We start from the raw sequence: 18357 nt of genomic DNA on the forward strand, positions 1-18357 counted from the left end.
TATGTACAGATAAAATTAAATAAACTTCATCTATATTGTGAGCACTCTAGGTCTGACAGCAAAGTCTTTGAAGCTGACATTCTCTGTGACATTACCATGACTTCACTGGAATAAAAATACTACTTCCTACTTACCTAGCACTTTTTATCTTCAAAGCACTTTGCAAACATTATAATTAATCCTGACAACAAGCTGGTGAGGCTTGTAAGAGTTATACTCCCCAGGTGATACATGGAGGAAACAGAAGTGGCTTACCTAAAGAGAGAGGGGAAAGCTGTTGTCAAAACCAAGAATAAAGTTTGAGTTTCCCATTCCCAGTTCTGTGCTTTGATCATATCTATAAACAGCATTTTCAATAGGGTTTATTGTTGCTTTTGCCCCATCATAATCTATTTTAGACTTAATTCATGAAATGTAAAGGAGAGAAAACAAATTCAAATGCTGAACATGCAGCTTCATCTTAGTAGTAAAGATGCACTGTGAAATGCACTTTTGTTACTTATGGTACCTACATATAAATATGAGCAAAAAACTACAGACTTGAGATCACTGTGCACTAGTCAGATTTAAAAGTGTCAAATTATTACAATTTCCATTGCTTTCATAGACAAGATTTTCTATTCTTTGAAATATCATTACCATTTTCCTATTTTGCAATCTGCTCTGATTTCCTGAAGAGATGAGTAATCTTTTCAAAGTTTAACAGCACAAAAGGCATAGGGAAGGCAGCGAAAAATCTTTCCTGCAGTGGGCAATCCCTGGATGATATAAAGGTGGCACGCCTGACTCAATAGCTACTCTTGTGAATTTCAAGTCAAGATAATGAAGTGGTGAGAATTAGTGCTTTGGCCCTAACTGGCATGATGTGCCTAACACGATGCCTGATTCTGTGCATGACATGCTCAAAACAACAATTTTGGAAGGTTGTTGCAGCCAGTGAAGTACTGTCATGACACAGCACTAGAGCTAGAATTTTTTTTATTATTTCCTGCTTTTATTTCCTTTAAAATTTGATACTTGTAGTAAGTTCTTAAGAAAATATCCCCCTTTACTTTGCTGGAGATTTAGCGGTCAAAGAATGGAAATAATTTCTCTATTGCTTTGACAGATTCTGCAAGAAGATACAACGACTTTTAAAAGATGTATCAGACCAGAGGTACCCTCTGCAAGTGATAGGACAGATCCCCAGTTGAGCTAGTCAGATGTGGTTATTCAGCACAGATACAGTGATCTGTCATAACTAAGCTTCTGGTTCAAGACATGAAAGCAGTTTAAACTGTTGGGAATGATTTCAACACTTTCTAAAGAAAAATAAAAAACTGCAATTGAGATTTTTAGATAGTTAAAATTAAAAGCTTATTAACTTGGACTTCTTCATGCATACAAATAACATTTTACAAAAAAGCTATACCTTTGAAATGATACAAGTGCTGGAATACTTGAAAGTTCACAGGTAAGACATCTGGCTAGTTCCTTCTGGTTAAGCACTGCCTTTTATTTATCTGTGCCATGTAAGTATTTTTCTGCCTTCTCAAGCTTTTCTTTTGCCTTAGAATTTGCAATAAATACATCCTAACGTTAAAACAAGTTACTGGAAGGTCTTAAAAGTCTCATTTCTAGTTCTGGAGTCTGTTCCCAAATATACTGAATACACTGAAGATGTCAATGGTATGCAATACAAGAGCAAAAACATATATGACTTGGTGCATCGCATTTCAAATTTCAGGCTGTAAAGATCCTTAAATGCCTGCAAAGCAACCTAACTACTTCACATGATAAAAGCCTTCTGAGCCACCACTACCCACATTGTCCAAGACACTGATATACCTGCCTCACATGAAATGCAATGAATTTACTGAATGACACTCACATGCTAAGTATTTCAATCCAAGTCAAAAGGCTTTCAGAAAATACAGACTTCTGATATAGTCAGACATATTCTTGGTTTATGTTCCTTATGAAATCCCTTTCAGACAATACATAAAGTTTAACCACACATATATAACAACTTTTCTCAACTAAAGATGTCATAAGAACCATTAAAATTAGTTGGGTTAGAGTAAGTATCAAGAATTATCTTCTCAGAAGTGATTTCATTCATTTAACTGATCATTTAAAAAAATTTTACCTTTCAAATTTGTCTTTAAGAATTTTTCATAAAGGAATGTACTTTTACGAATGCTAAGCTTGAACATAATGAAAGAAAATCAGCTTATCACCTTTTATATCAAGTCCATGTTTTTTTTTTCTTTTTATAGGTCATTTCCTATCTTTTGACTTGTCACCTTTACTATGCATTGAAATCGTACTGGGAGGAGGGAGAGAGCTTGAGAAAAAGGTCAGATTCATGTGTTTAAGACTACATCTTCAGATAACTAAAAAACCCTTTTTTCACAGAAACATTAAGATATAGTAACAACTAACTAGCTCCCAGGCTCTGTATTTGCCCCATGAAAGTTACCGAATTTAAGCCTACAGGCTAAAAGCAATTGTTAAAAATCTTACTCATTTCTCACAAGGGATTGGAAGCCTGCTTCTCCTCCCACTTGCCCTGCAGAGCTGGACTATAGCCCCCAAGGTCAACAGTCCTTTTTCCTAAGCTGTGCTGCAATTCCTTCAATGCCAAAAGTGCACAACAGCCCTGCAGCCAAATGGATGGGTATCTTCTGTGGTAGGGAGTCATTTTAGGGATTCAACAGCAGCACCCTTCCTTTTTTCTCTGCATTTGAGGAGCAACAGCAGGGAAGGAAATGTTGCTGGGACACTGGTTTCCCTCTTTTCAGTGGATATTGCTGTAACTATCCTTAGGAAACCTAGCAGGACAAAACAGCTTTCAGTAGCCTACAAACCAAATATTTAATAAAGATGACCCACAATTGGGAAAGCACAAAATAAACACAGAACTAATCCTCTGCCTGATGCACAGTAATAGAGATTTCTCAATGCTATTTTATTCCAGTTTATGCTGCTATGGCTCCACAGGTAACAGCAAAGTGATATCACCTCAGAAATGCAGTGGAAATGAAAGACCAGCAGTTGCAACCAAGAATAAGTGTGAATGTAAGTGAGAAGACAGTCATCTTCCAGATGCCTGTAGGAACTATATTATTGTAGAAAAATTCTGTGGATTGTGGTCTAGGATGATAGTCAGAAAGGACTGCCAAAGCCAGAAGAAAAAGTAAATTTCAAAATTCACAAATGCACTTTTCATAAATTCAATCCATGATACATTTCAAACCTTCAAGTTAAGCAAGCTATAATTGTTAATGCATTTTTGATAATAGCATTGGAATTACCAACATTTATGAATGGAAAAAATTGTACGAATAAGTTCATCTCATAAATAATCACAGTTCATATCCCCAACTGATATGATTTCAGACACTGTGCAAGTAAAAGCAACTCAATTAGTTCCTCATACAAAACACAGAGAGGTAGGAACAGAATAGTTTCAAAAGCTATCATGTGGAAAGATAACTATCCAAAGTAACTAAAAGCATCCATGACAGGGCTTTTAAGCCTTCTGCCTTTCAGGAACAATTAGATACTTTCCTCTGGTTGCCCTTCACGTGGGAGTCACACCACTGAATAATCACCCAGAGTCAGGCATCTCTTAAAAAACATAAAAGGATTAGTTTTTCCTGTCAAAGGACAGCCAAAGGAGGAGGTTGATGCTGGCACTGTTTCATCTCACAGTACATGTGCAGTCACCCTGAATGCCGTTCATTTCTCTCCTTTGCCAAAGAAGATTTGAAATTCTGGCTTACATGTCATCTAGTAATGCCTTAGCCACCAGCCTGATGGCTGCTATTGAAGAGAGGTATGACCTTGTTGGAGAAGTTTGATTTTTATAAGACAAGTAAGTACCATTTGGGCCACACAGAAGAATGGTTACAATGACTTCTGTTGGCTAGGTCACTTGCCAGGGATGGGGAGTCCTAGGTTTCAGACTACTATATGACAGGTTCTTAACCAAACTGTGAAATACTAATTGCAGAAGAAATAACATCGCTCTGTAACCCACATATCCATCCTGTTGTCAAGTACTGTAACAGACTAGTGTATAAACAGGGTGGTGAGACACTACCAGCCTTTTCTTAAACAGAATTAGCTTTAATAAACTGCTATTCTATTGCAGATATATATTCATATATAGTTTATGTAACTATGTTTGATTAATGACAGAAGGTAATGCTAATGGCAATACAAAATCTGACCAAGAAAAACCCCCCCGCTAATCCTAAATTTGTTGCCTGTTTTATTATTATCCTGTGGATTATTATGTGTATAATATTAACACGTGTGAGATAACTGAAATCTTATAGGTTTTTTTTTTTTTTTTAATTCCAAGGTGTTGCAAACCCATTACCTAGGGGGAAAAAAAACAAAAAAATAAAGTCTTTGTGTATAAAAAGTCTCAGACAAGCTTAGACAATGATCCATTTCCCTTTCCCAAAGCATCCTGAACTAATCATAGTCAGAATATAATGAATTTTCCTAGATTAGATTCCTCCATAAAAAGCCATACATACTGTTTTGAAAAGCAACTCTGAGCACAGAGCACTGTTAAGGTAGCTGATTGGTTCCTACAGCTAAGGATTACCTTGGATAAACCCTAACCAACAACTAAAATAATAGAGTGATGTCAGTGGTTTGCCAGTTATGTTTGCTGTTATGTTTTTGTTTCCAGGCTTGTTTTTAAGCTTGTCACGTGTTTTAAGTACAAACTGGAGTGCTTTTACTGCCCTGGAAGTAATGCATCCAAAAGAAGAGCAGCAAATGCCTGCAATCCCAGAAAAATGTATGAAACCTCTGTTATTCTAGCATCAAAGTCCCATTCATATAATATGATAAATCAAAATCAAAATCTACTAATACTGTAATAATTATTAATACCACACACAATACTGTAATAAAATAATATTACTAGTGTATATTATATTCATATAATGTTTTATGCCCTCTATTACATTCATGTTAGGACTTGGTACACTCAGATGAATTCTTTCTGAAATTTTTTTCATTATAACTAAAATATTTCTTCAAGGTACTGCATATTTGGTTACCTCTTTGTACTGAATATACAGCAGATGATTCTCTCAGCTTTATACATTTTACATAAATGCTGGATTTTTCAGAGGTTTTGTGAAACTTGCAGAAAAGAAAAAAGAAACTATACTTATAGAACATACTGCTTTCTTTGGCCTCCTTAAATCCTTCTGATTTGTAGAAAAAAAATCATAGAAACCCACAAACCCAGATATTGCAGCCACATATACAAGTGAAATAGAGACAGATAAATGCAAGAGAAGTTGAATCATTTACATGGAGAGATGCAGACCGAAAATGGAGTGGAAAACTAGCACTGGAGATCTACATTTTAAGTTGTATTTCTGTGCTCTCATTTCAACTATTTGCACGCAAAAGTAATACAGCATTAGCATAACTGCTCTGCAATATGGCATAATTGCTGGAGCAATATAAAATTCATACATTCCAAAAACATTTGTATACATAATTTCTGCAATAATGTCAAAGAAAAAAAAGTGCCCAAATCCTAAACAACAGAAGATCTAAAATAATTTCTGAAGGGGAAGAAGGGAAGGCGTAAAAATTTGAGTGAACAAAGTTTTGATCTCTAGCTATCTCTTTTTTTTTTTTCTTTGAACTTACTATACCCACAGAAGGAAATGCTAAAGAGCTGAGTGTTGTAAGAAAAATTTCAAAATACATGTCTTTATCAACTGTTGTTACCTCACAACTTTATCTACCTCAAAAAATATTCTATAAATGCAGAATTGGCTTTTTGTTTTTCTTTTTTAAATAACAAGGCAATAACTTCTTCTGACTACCTGACTATTTCTCCAGCATCAGGAAGCGGCATCAACTGGCAGACACAAAGCCTTTGGGTCTATACTGTATTCCTTTTAGGATGGAAAGCGAGAGAAAAGAAATGAATAGCCACACTGCCATAATTCTTCAACAATCCCTATCTCTATGTCTCCAAAAGAAAGCCAGACATAATTTAGAAGAATCTTGAGGTTATCTTCTAGAATATTGAAAGCAAACTAGTTGCTGGCTTGCATGGAGCAAAGTAAAGCCCATTTTTGCTTTCCTGGTCCTCTCCAACAACAGAGAGCTGGAAAGATTCTGTTACGTTTTTCTACAATTGATACTTGCAAAACAAAATGAGATTGTATTGTCTGCTTTTTGCATATTCAAACATTTCTCGGTTTCAGAATACAGTATTTTACAGGGATGTTTCTAACAGTCTATTTCAGTAAGTTGTTTCTGAAAACAAAATATTCATGAAGGAAAGTTTAAAAGAAGTAAACGTACATGCAATACAGCACCCTAAGTAGCAGGGGAGGCTCCATTCCTAACCTAGACCAGGAGTAAATGTTGTCAAGACCTCTCTCGGATTCCTGTGGGTGAGCCTCTATTTCTTGTAATTCTGCTAGTCCCCCCAAATCCCCCACATCTTGCTGGGTGGGCATGTTATTCCCCATTCTAAGGTAGCATGTTGTGGAATACCATAACACTTTCAATCATGAAGGAGGTGAGCAGCGTAGTTGGAGTCGTTACACCCCTTTACACCAGTTTGCATCGCACAGGCACAAAGGAAAGTCAGGTGCACATCTGAAGCACTGAGCTGAAGCAGCTCTTGCCTGGTCCATCACCTTTCTTCATGAGGCTGAGCTAGGTACGTCAAAGGAGAAGTTTGCCTTCCAGTACAGATATAATAGTCATAAAAATAACAGCCTCAAGAAAAAGAAAAAAGAACAAAAGAGCTCTAAAAAACAAACCTGTTCTGTTAAAAGTAGGAATGCTAAGCCTACTTCAAACTGATGAAAGTCTGTAGCTACTAAAGCAGTACTTTCAGGTAAAAGAGTTTAATAATACAACGAATCAACAACAGACTGCTTGCATATACTTATCCAATCCAAACTAAGTGTTTATAATCAGTTGTCCAGATAATACATAGTTAAGGTGATGTAAGTTGGGCTGGAATAAAAATTAAGTGAAACACTGGTATAGCATTTGTTTAAGCAGTATATTCCATGTGGAGGTGAACGTGCTGTGTTTTGAGCTGGCAAATAACAATGCTGTTATGCTAGCACAATGTTGAGTTACAGCTGATAAGCTTAGCTGAAAAATTCAGAAAATGAATGAATTTATTCTGGAATGTGGAAAGGCCTAATGCTGCAACAGACAGCATTATGCTGCCATAGTTTTACTATGGTAAATTGGTTTTATTTATACCACTGGTTCCAGGGACAGTTAACTCAGCATTAGACAAAGCACTGCAGCATCTCATTTTATTGCACAGATGCTCCTTCTGATTAGAAAGCATGTGAGCTAAGTTTGAAATGCTTTGGCCTCTATTTCTCCAACTCTGCTTCAGTTGCAGTGCTACCTTCTGCGGACAGAGCCTCCCCTCATTTCTCTCACCGCAGGAGCAATAAAACAGCAATAAATCTGCTTTAGAAAAAGCAAAAAATACTGCCAGACATACTTTTAAAAAGACAGAAGGATTCAGGGCCTAAGGTATTTATCAGTTCTTCATCCATTTCTTATATGTATATATTGGGTCATATTTTAGCTGACATAAACAAGTAAAGCTCCTTGCAAGTGAACAGAGCTTACAGTTTACAGTAGCTGAGGAACTGTCTCTTTATCTCACTTACTGTCTTTGTTACAAGCCAACCCTGAGAAGCTCAGAAAGAATGTTTGAAGTAGGTAGATTTGGATAACTTCTATCTTAGATAAAATTTGCTTAGCATGAGTAGCCGCACACTTGCTTAGCATGAGTAGCTAAATTTGCTGAAGCCTTAGGCCGCGCTCCTAGTTCGGTAAGAAAGGGCCCCAGAGCTGGTGCAGGCTGGAAAGATAAGGGAGTTACAAGCAGTCTGCATTCCTGTGCCCCACTCTCCGAAAGGGAGGATGCCAAGGCTGTGAAATAAGGCCTGTTTGGCGCCAGGACCTTGGGAAGCGAAGCTTCCTCTCACTGTTGAAACAGTGCTGATTAAGGGGTCTGGATTATGTCTTCTTCCTCAGGGCCTTGGGAGATAACACCTACTGACCCAGCTGGGGCAGTGTTAATTGACCAGGACCTTGAGAAGCAGGGGTGGGATCCAGGGAATGAAGAAATCACTAACCAATCAGTGTAAAAGGGAAAGTCGTAAATCTGGCAATTTGCGTGTATAAATGCTACTTGAAAAGTTGGGGGGGGAGGGGCTGTGTGCTTGATTTGTGGGAAACCACCGAGCACCCAGGCTTGCGCAATTCTGAAATAAATAAATAAATGTCTCTCCTGAGTGTGTAATTATTGGCTTATTGCACACCGGGCAACGAATCCGCTTTTCGGACAACATCTTCATTTCAAAAACTACATGTTTGCAGCCTGAAATATTAGTTATGAGTTCTGCCTACAGTACAGGGGTGTCCAGTTTGTCACAACACAAAATCTGGCCTAATTCACGTTCCCTCCTGAATGTCCTTGTGGTGTTACTTACCAGCTGGGGACAACTGCAGGCTCTGCTGTTGAGGGAACGCGCTGTTCTCTGCGCGGCACGAACAGGGAGAGATTGCCAAGACACTGCAACCTTCAGGTTTTACTCCCTTCTCCACAATCTCCCATCCCTACTCACCCAGGGCTTCCTGAAACGGCCTGCAAAACCTGGCTACGGCCCCACGCTTTGCGTTTCCCTTTCCTGGGAAGTATTCCCCCCTCGAGCCTGCCTCTGGCCACCATCCCAGCACCGTGACCCGACAGGGCCGCTGCAGAGACAGTGCCAAGCTCCTAGTCGGCCCCGGCAACAGTGCTCCCCTTGGGCCTGGCTGCGCACCACTGCCAGTAACACCTCCCCCACAGGGCAGCACACCTTCCTGCGGTGATCCAGCACCTCCTGCACTCACCTACCTCCCTCTCTAGGCTCCCTCTACCCAAAGGGCAGCCCAGCGAGGCTGCTCTCTGCCTGCCGGGCGCCCCAGCACCTCTCCTGCCCTCCTCAACGGTAGGCACCTCTTGCCCCCACAGAGGTTGCTGGGAGACCCAAGCCCGCCCAGCAACCAGTCACAGCAACGCCTGTGACGACAACAGCCAATCACAGACACCTGGGTGGGGCATGCCAGCAGTGGCGGCCATTTTACAGGCAGCATGTCCAGGAGCAGTCAGGGTGGTGGTGCATCCCTTCACGACGCAGCTGAGGAGTGTGCAAGCAGTAAACTGCCTTTGAAGAGGCGAGGAAGCTGTATGCGGAAACTCCTAGGCACAGCAATAGAAAAGCGGAGCCAATGCGAGCAGTTAACTGCATACAGAATACTCCCTGCCCAGCCACTCTCTTGTTTCACCTCGCTTTCCCAAGGGGAAGGATGACCCCCAGCCCCGTGCAGCTGGTGCAGACCTCACCACTGCAACCTCCCCAGACAAAACCATAGGTTTTGAGGTGACCACAACCATTTGTGAGCAAGACCTGAGCTTACAATAGCTTTTTCCATGAAAACAGCAGCTCAATGCTCCGCATAGGTCAAAAAGTTTAATAAAATGTCAGAAATTACTAGGAATTATGTTGCAGTATTAATCCATGGTTTGCCCACATCTTTGTCCTCTCATTTCAAGAAACATAGAGCTGGAAAACATTCAGAGAAGAGCAACAGAGATGATCAATGATGTGAAAAATGCTTCTGTCTGAGGAAATGACAGTACAGGTTAAGACTCTCTGATTTAAAAAGAGACTAAACCTAAGCAGTCATGAGTATCATGGAGAGGTCTCATGGGGACAGAGCTCAATTGCTCATCAGTTCTTCCAACATGAGAATGAGGGGCAAGCAAATGAAGCTGACAGGAGCCCGTTTCCAAACAAGCTAAAGGATGGTTTTTCACTCTGGTAGTGAACTTCTTGCCAAATAATGCTGACGGTGCTACAAGTTCATACAAATTCAAGGAGAGATTAGAGAGGTATTTGAAAGAGAAGGCCTTTGAAAAGTAAAGAAGTCACATCAAGCTGAGGACATTCCCAGAACTGAAAAGGAATTGGAAAATGGGAAGGTGTGAAGGGGAAATATTAAGTATATTTTCCTGTTCACATGTCCTTCGGCATCTAGTCATAGCCATTCTTGGTGACAGGATACTGGGCTAGATAGACTCTGATCCAAGCAAGGTTGTTTTTATATTCTTATTCCAGCTGGTTAGCACATATCAGCACAATTCAGACTGGATCATTCTGAGATGGCCTGGTTGCTCTACAGGAGCAGAAAACACAACCTTGTCACTAGATATGCCATATACAGTTTGCAACCCTTATCACCTCCCAACATCTCTGCCTCTGAGAATATCTTGGTCCACTCTGCAATACAAGCTTGGAATCAAAATACTTGGCTGAATCACATCTAGTGATATGTTAAAAAACAGATCCAGCCAGATAACACAGCTTAAAACACTTGCACCCATTGCCTGCTCCTACAAAGCTCATTTAGCAGCCTCCTTTCAGAGGATGGTGACATACTGCAGGCACTTCAACATATGCGCCCTACCCAGAAACAAAGCTGGTTTGTGTGTGAGGGCGATGATAGGGAGTTTACCTCACAGGTAGACAAACCTGCCTCCCTGACATCTGCAGAACATCAGCTTTCTTTTTCTGGTACAGCTTTTACAACAACATTAAGATACCTAAAAAATGGAAGTTAATTATTATCTTAATAGACATCTCATTCGCTCTTTCCTTGCCAACAAACTCCGCTCTCCCCACTGCTTTTGAAGAGTGGTTAAACTAGTGTGTTAATGTCACTATTATTGAAACACTGCTTCAAACTATCCCAGAACCCTGTAGATTCAACATCATTAAGCTGTTACACTAGCCATGCTTCTGTCTATGCATCACTAACTTGCATCTCCCATATGCATGACTCTAGGGAGCAGGAAGTTATTTCACCTTAAGAAGTGTCCTCGGCCTCAGAAGAAGCTGTTTACATACCTCCTTCCTTGACTCAGTTGATTTCAGATAGCCTAGGGTATGATGGACTGGGATGATACGCAAGTGTATCTAATAGAGAAGCTGGTCCATGCCTGCTTTAGAATGGCATCAAAACCCATTAGCAAAGTCCCTATAACAGACAAGGAATCTGAGCACTGGACACCTAAGCAAGAAGGTTATCACTCACAGGTCTGTAAGATGTAAGCATCCCATTCTCACAGCATCTTGATTTGGAAGTTTGAATTCATGCTTAGTGAGAGACCAGTGATGACAGACTAGCTACAGCCTTTTGTATTTGTAGCTAATATTATCCAAATGATCATTCATAATTAATTTGATTTCGAGGCAATCCTTCCTCAGTAATGAGAGACTGAAGGAAAGCTCTTTTCCTTCAGTGTGCTCTTTCTCATTCAGAATCTTCTAGCTTGTTCTTCCTATTTGTCCGCTCTACTGACTTGCTAAAACATATACCATGCTGTTCCATCCAGAATCTTTTTTCTTATTTTCAGTAATTTAGCTGATTTAATTTATTAAAAATTTTCTAGCAATAAACAAAACTGCTGTACTCCAACTGAACCATACAGATTGGTGCACATTATAGTAAAATAAACGTACTATAAGGCTGAAACACTGACTGGTGTAAATTCCATATTAAGTTTGCACCTGTACAGGGTACTTTTAACAAACTCTTAGTGCTCAGTGTTGCCTCTACAATACATAAGAACTTCTCTGAGAACTTACTATCTAAACTACAAAGTCTAGGCTTTCTAGGCTTATACTACCTGTACATTAGGCATGGGGCTAGGACAATTCACTAATCCTGCCATGAGAAATTCCCCAGCTATGCCCTTGGGAACAACCTCTAGACCAATTTAGTTGTGGCCTTTGTACTTGAGAATGCTCAAATGTGCTTCACCACTGGCTTGGATCTACGAGTGTCACCTTTGAATGGAGTGGCTGGTCCATATAGCAGCACAATTCTCCCATGAAAATCTTGACGAGTTATTTGTACCTGAAGAATAAACTTGTGTATGAGGAACAGCAAGTGGTCACAAGCAATATACCTTTTAAAAACATAAAAACCATGCACCATAAAACATTTTTCTGTAGCGTGATTTTAAATCATCTTTGTATACTTTCAGATATATGACAGACATGGCAGAAAGAGTGTAAAATTCATCAATTTAATTGTAGCAATAAAGATCCTATGTAATGATCAGAAAAAAAACTATTTTTTTGACATTTGGGGTGTAGTCATTTCAAAAAACATAGAAGAAAAATATAATGATCCTAAAATAACATTTGCCATATCTGAAACATCTGCTCCAAGCTGCATTTTTAATTCTCCTGCTCTGTTTTCATCATTTCCTTCCATCTTCTCACATATTCCTCAAAACAATATAAAAACAGAGGTTTTTCTAAGTTTTCAAGGCAATGAGGAAGGAGCGAAGAGACATACACATATTTATGCACCCATCCATAGAAATAAATCATGCTACAGATAGCAGTGCTTACCACTTAGGCAGTTGCTTTGCAGTGTTTCTGCTCTTAACTCAAAACCATCTCAGAACCTTCCACTCTCACTAAAGGCATTTCTTTGGATCCTGCTGAGAACTCACTTGAAAGTTAGACTTAAATAACAACAAGAAGGACGAAAAATGGAACAAAAAGCACACCTTCAAGTGGCTTGAATGTTGCCACTGTGTTTTGAAGCACTTTTCTCTCACCAGATGAATTAAACTAACATGATAAAATAATAGACTCTGGAGTGGGAGATTGCTGGGGAAGGGAAGATAATGGTTTTTTAAAGGAATTAGGAAAAAAATTCCAGGCTCATTTTGGGATTATTTCTTTGTAGGAAATATATAGATACCATGCACTAGTTTTGTCTGTAAGGTAGATGTGAAGACACTGGGGCTTCTTTATACATTAACATTGTATAGTCCAAAGTAGAAGATGTGACAAAAGAAAAAAAGGCATCCTAACAATTACAGGTAGTGCTGTCATCAAAATAGCTAAGCCAAAAAATCCTTTGATTTCACCTGAATTATGCTATTTTATACAACTGTTGTTATAGCCATGGATCTAATCGTGTCCTAATGTACAATCGAGAATCAGGAACTTAAAGCAGCTCAATTATTCCAGGAGTGACAAGGGAAATGAAGTCCTAGTGATGTGTGAACTGTGTTATTCCTGCAGATAACTGATTTGGTGACATTTTTTAAAGCAAAAGAGCCAATATTGCTATACTTATTCACTGTAAATCCTCTCGAGTATAACACTCATTATTTTAACAAGGTTTGTCATATTAAGTGTCCTGATCTGTCAGTGGTCCGTTTATATCAACTCATGTTTCCACTGAAGAGTAGATACATACTGATTTCATCACCTAAGAACCTGATTTCAGAAAAATAAGATCAGATAACATCACTGCAAGAGGAACAAAGCTGTCAGGTAACTAAAAAAGAATTAGACTAAATATCAAGCAATATCTGTATCGCAGCAAAGTGACAGCAACAAGGTAATATGATCCAGACTAAAAGCTCTTTTTTAAAGATTAGAATATTGAAATTAACATTGAAATAATGTTTCTTTAAAAAAATGAGCTGAAATGTCACTTAAAGCTTGGCTGAAAATCTCCAGATTAAAGTCACAATATTTCTATCAAACTTTAATAATGCATTAACTACCAACTTAATTTTTTCATTGATTTTTGTGAGTTTGTGTGAGTGATATTCTCCTGAGCCCACCCATCCCACTAGCTCCTTCTTGTGCCTCTAGTATATTAATTCTTTTATGAAAAAGTCATGAGATGGAGACTTACCAGACCAAATAGTTACAAGTGACAAACAAGTTTATTTTCATACAAATTTTACAGTGGCACAAAATCATTTATGTCAAAATTCTTGTTTGTTTATCCTAACAGAAAGGAAAACCCCAATGTGACTTCTCTGGCCAATCAAGACTGAGCAACAGAGTCAAAACAGCAAACAGATGAAAGGTAGCATTGACTATTAATCATCAAAGATACACACTCCCTTAAAAGGACAATAAACTACTTTCAAAAAGCAAACATAAGTCGATGTACTCAGAGATATTCCTAAAAGACAAAATAGGAGAATTTGTAAGATAAATTATTCGTTGTAGATTATTCACAAAATTTTAATTATGGTACTCTTCCCATAACAATCAAAATGCAAAAAAGCTCAGGGGACTCTAAGGCTTAAGACTATTCATTATAGGATATTGAGTTTATATCTTTATATTGACAATACATATGGGAACTGGATTCGAAGAGTGAAAGCTGATATCACCTGAGTAATCTTTGGTTCATGGAAAAAGACCAGCTGACCACAAAAAGGAATTAGTGAGCCAGGGATATCTCCCATGAGCTGCTGAGTGAATTCAGAGGCAATTAAAATGATTCAGCCTCTTTCAGTGTATTGTCCCAAGGGTTGAACACAAGGGATGGCAAATGGCTGTTTCAGACAGCAGGATGGAGAAGGTTAGAAGATGTATTGCCTTCTGAATACTGCAGTGGACCCTACTGGCCAACAAGTAAAGCATAAATGCAGAGACTTTTCTGCCACTGTCACTGTCTTGCTATCCTCATTATTAGGTGAAAAAGATGATATTTTCTGAGAGATGAAGTAGCTGCACTCTTCACAGGGCATGAATGTTCATCCTTGCTTTCTCAAGAGCAGAATAAGCTCGGTGCCAGTCAAAAGCCAGTCTCACAGCAGTCACACCACACCTTGCAAATTCTGGCTCATAAAGCACTGGCTTTAACTGAATTAAAAATAATAATAAAAATACTGGAGTAAAAAGTGAAAACAGCTGAAACCATAACCAGATCCCTGTATCCCTCTTATACTTTCTGTAATGAGATTTTCTCCCTTGCTTTAAGGACTGATCCAAGGCTTATGTGCGAGAACAACTGACAGGAAGCAAGAGAAGAGAGATGTTAAGTCCCAGAAGAGCACTGTCAAACAGATTTTTCTTCTTTTAGGCGTGAGAATGAAGGAGAAAAAAAAGTTGTGCATATTCTGAGAACAAAAACACCCCAAACCTATTTTAAAGCACTTGCTTTCCTTGTAGAGATCTTTCTTTGATTTTTAGTTAGTTGACTATTCCAGAAGTGAGATGATAGGACCAAAAAAAAATCCCTCCCAAACACCCAAACTGCAAAAGCAACAGTACTTTTAAGTGTGCTTTTTTGTGTGTGCGTGCGCAGTTCACTCTGCTTTATTATGTCTGACAAGAGTCTAGGAGAATGAAAGACATCTCTATAAACACGTGAGAAAAACAGGGCCATCTATTCTAGCTGTTCCAGATACTAACTTGTTGTCTACATTTACATTACTCTGACACTACCTGCAGTATACATCTTCAATGAAAAGTTCACTTTTCTGCGTTACAGCAGAGGTAGAGGAAACAGCATAGCCTCGTCATGGAAATTCTGAGACAAGTTTATTTTTCTTGTTCTGAACTCCAAAGAAGCCCCTCTTATGTGGAAGAGATTCAAATGCAGCGCAAATGGAAATAGGATAAACAAGAGACTATTGCAGAGGCATCCAAATCCTCCAAGTTCTGGAAGCTGTAGGATACAAGCCAAAGTCAGAGAGGGAGATAAATTTACTTATCCAACCAATTAACATTTTCTTAAGTAAAAAGCATTCACAAATTGTTTTCCATTGCAGGCAAGATAATAATGCTAACTCACAATCAGACTGTGTGTGGCCCTGAGAAAGTACTGAAGGGAACAGTCAGTTTGAAAAGCCTTCCATTTTAGTGGCCTTTCCGAGAAGCCACCATCGCCTATATTCCCTTTGCTTAAGGCCACTCGCGCTAAGTGGCTGGAGAGGCTCAGACAGTGCCAGGACCACAGTCTGTCCTGCCCCAAACTCTCCATTGCCCAGCAGCGTCTTCATGTCAGAAAGGAAATTCTATGGCGATATTGCTCAGTGTCTCAGTGCCTCAGCCTGAGTAACGCTAAGGTCTGCTATTTGCAGCTCTGTAGCCTTCCACCCAAGCTGCAGTGGCAGTGTTTCTCCCTTGAGTTCCCAAGCTGTTGTTGTGATGCTGTGGGTCTCGTGCCTGGCGCCTGCAAACCCCGATCATGCTTTTGTGCTGGGTTCTCAGGGGAAGCAATTACCACTGGCTTTCAACTCACCCCTCTTTCCCCACTTCCCTTACCTCTTGTTTTGAAGATTTTGTTTTATATTAGAGAAAACTAAACATAGTGCATAACACCATAGATAACAATAAATTAAATGCTTGATAAATATTATCCTATAATAGATGTGCATAGGAACTTCACAGCCAATAAATATGCAAACACTTGCACCTGATTAGCAAACTCCAACCAGTACTAACAGTGCCACAGGTAGGAACAACCAATAAGGATTTTGAGTGAGTCCCAATGAAAAGTATAAAGTGCTAGGAGAAAAGCATGGTGAAAAATCATTGTCTTCATCATCGCCACCTGCTGCACTGGAGAGACATTCCCCCCAGCACCCCAGAGAAGGAAACTCATCTGAAGGACTCCATTGCTGTTCTTCCTATCTGGCAGCTGGCGACAGTTTCCCTTACCCTTTTCTCTCTCTGCTTTGCTTTTATTTTTCTCCAGAAGTGACTCTCACTCTTAGATCAACGTATACCATCAGCTGTGGACTCGTGAACCTGCCTTGACATCTTTTATACAACAGCTGTCAGGCTGCCAGAACAGTCTATGAAATCCCTAAAAACTTGCAGACATTTTAACAAAACAAATTTTGTATTTAAAGAATTCCCCCACCCCACCCCACACCTCAACTTTACCATTTGCAGGCCGTAATCTGGTGTTGCCTTCCTCTTTGTCCTCTGTTAAATGCACAGCATATGGGAAGAGATGAGGAAGAGGAAGAGAGAGCCTCGGAAGGAATTGTCAATAATGCCAGTCCCTTAGGATACTAGCAACCAGTGCAAGGCTCTTCCAGTGGTGCAATCCAACACTTTACTGGCAGAGCGCAGTGTCATCTCAGATATGCTGTAATCACTTTATCAGATAGAAAACTCTTTTTAACATGAGAACTTCATCTCACCTCTCACCAGACTAAACTGCCGTCTTTCTAACTTGCCTCCAGACACTTAATTAAAACACTACTGCTCCAAGCACAACAGCTGTAATTGGGCAGCTGTCTAAGTATGTATACAGCCTAGAGCAGCGGCATGTCAACAACATGCACTGGGCTATCCGCTCTCTCCTGTAATGAAACAGATGAGGATTTGTGTTCAGGGGTGACCTGCCGGGGCCACAAAATGCTGCAGACACACAGCCAAAGAGTCATCCTGTACCTGGCTCCTCTCTTGCCTTTTTAGCAAAGGTGTAACTTTATTCCTTGCAGTTCAGCTGCTCAGTTTTTCATAAGCAGTATCCTACTTATGTAGGCTCTGAAGTGAGATGGTGGTGCTCCTGAAGGGGAAATATTTACCTCTTGCAATCAGGGCAGCAGCAGAACCAACCATTTTTGGAGGAATGCTGCCTTTGTTAGACAGCTGTTTCCTTCCCACGAGGGCACAGATTATTCCCAAAGCGCTATGCAATCAAGGTAGGTGTTGGGACAATTCTTTCCATTCTGCTGCACACCTTAGCATAACTGCCTCCTGCTATGTGAACTTTTGCCCTGGTGCTGATGAAACGGGCAATGTATGTAGGAGCCAAAGAGAAACAAGGCAGTTTGAAAATAGATGGGAAAAATACACAAACCCACATTCAGAGTACTGGAAAATGGCACGAAGACAAATGTTCTGAAACAGGTTTACAAAGACCAAAGCTATTTTTTTATGCAAAACAAGTTGACGTACCTGACCAGCACATAAATTATCTTGTTTGGAAAATATGAGCATTAAAAATCCACACTACATGTTTATAAGCAATAGTCAATGAAGATTAGTACTGCCAGTAAAGTGAGTAGTTTATATAAATTATATGAGCAGATTCTGGGTTTGACTGTTCATACCACTTCAACTGTGTTTACTTCTTTGCTATTTCTCTATTTTAATTAGCACCAAAACAGCAGAATTAGAGTTTTTACTATTTTTTTCCCCAGTGGGAAGAAACAGGAGGCTCTGATGACTATTGGGTGAAAAACACAGTTAGTAAAACACTCAGATTTTTTGCTCATGTACTTCCCCAAGTCCCTTATCACTATGTGACACTTTCCCCAGACCTACTCTGATTTTCTCTAGTATTTATTGCTTCCATTTACTTTTAATATGTTTAATTAGTAAAAGATGCAACCTTTTTAGAGAACATGATACACTGGCATTGCTGTTCCCACTGGGTAGGGATCAACCTTCTGCTGTTGTACTATACAACATTTTAAACCTGCTTCTGCTC

General features: G+C 39.4%; 1 protein-coding gene across 1 annotated transcript in view; it reads right to left on the reverse strand.

Annotated features, from left to right (window-relative positions):
- CDH12 (cadherin 12) overlaps positions 1-16943 on the reverse strand; it is a 791024-nt gene extending 774081 nt beyond the window's left edge. The window contains exon 1 of the mRNA XM_064506878.1: positions 16797-16943. The gene's annotated coding sequence lies outside the window, so the exon portion shown is untranslated. The remainder of the gene's footprint in view (positions 1-16796) is intronic.
- Between the last annotated feature and the right edge of the window lie 1414 nt (positions 16944-18357).

This window comes from Dromaius novaehollandiae, chromosome 2 (genome assembly GCF_036370855.1).
Source record: "Dromaius novaehollandiae isolate bDroNov1 chromosome 2, bDroNov1.hap1, whole genome shotgun sequence".
In the NCBI taxonomy this organism is placed as follows: Eukaryota; Metazoa; Chordata; class Aves; order Casuariiformes; family Dromaiidae; genus Dromaius; species Dromaius novaehollandiae.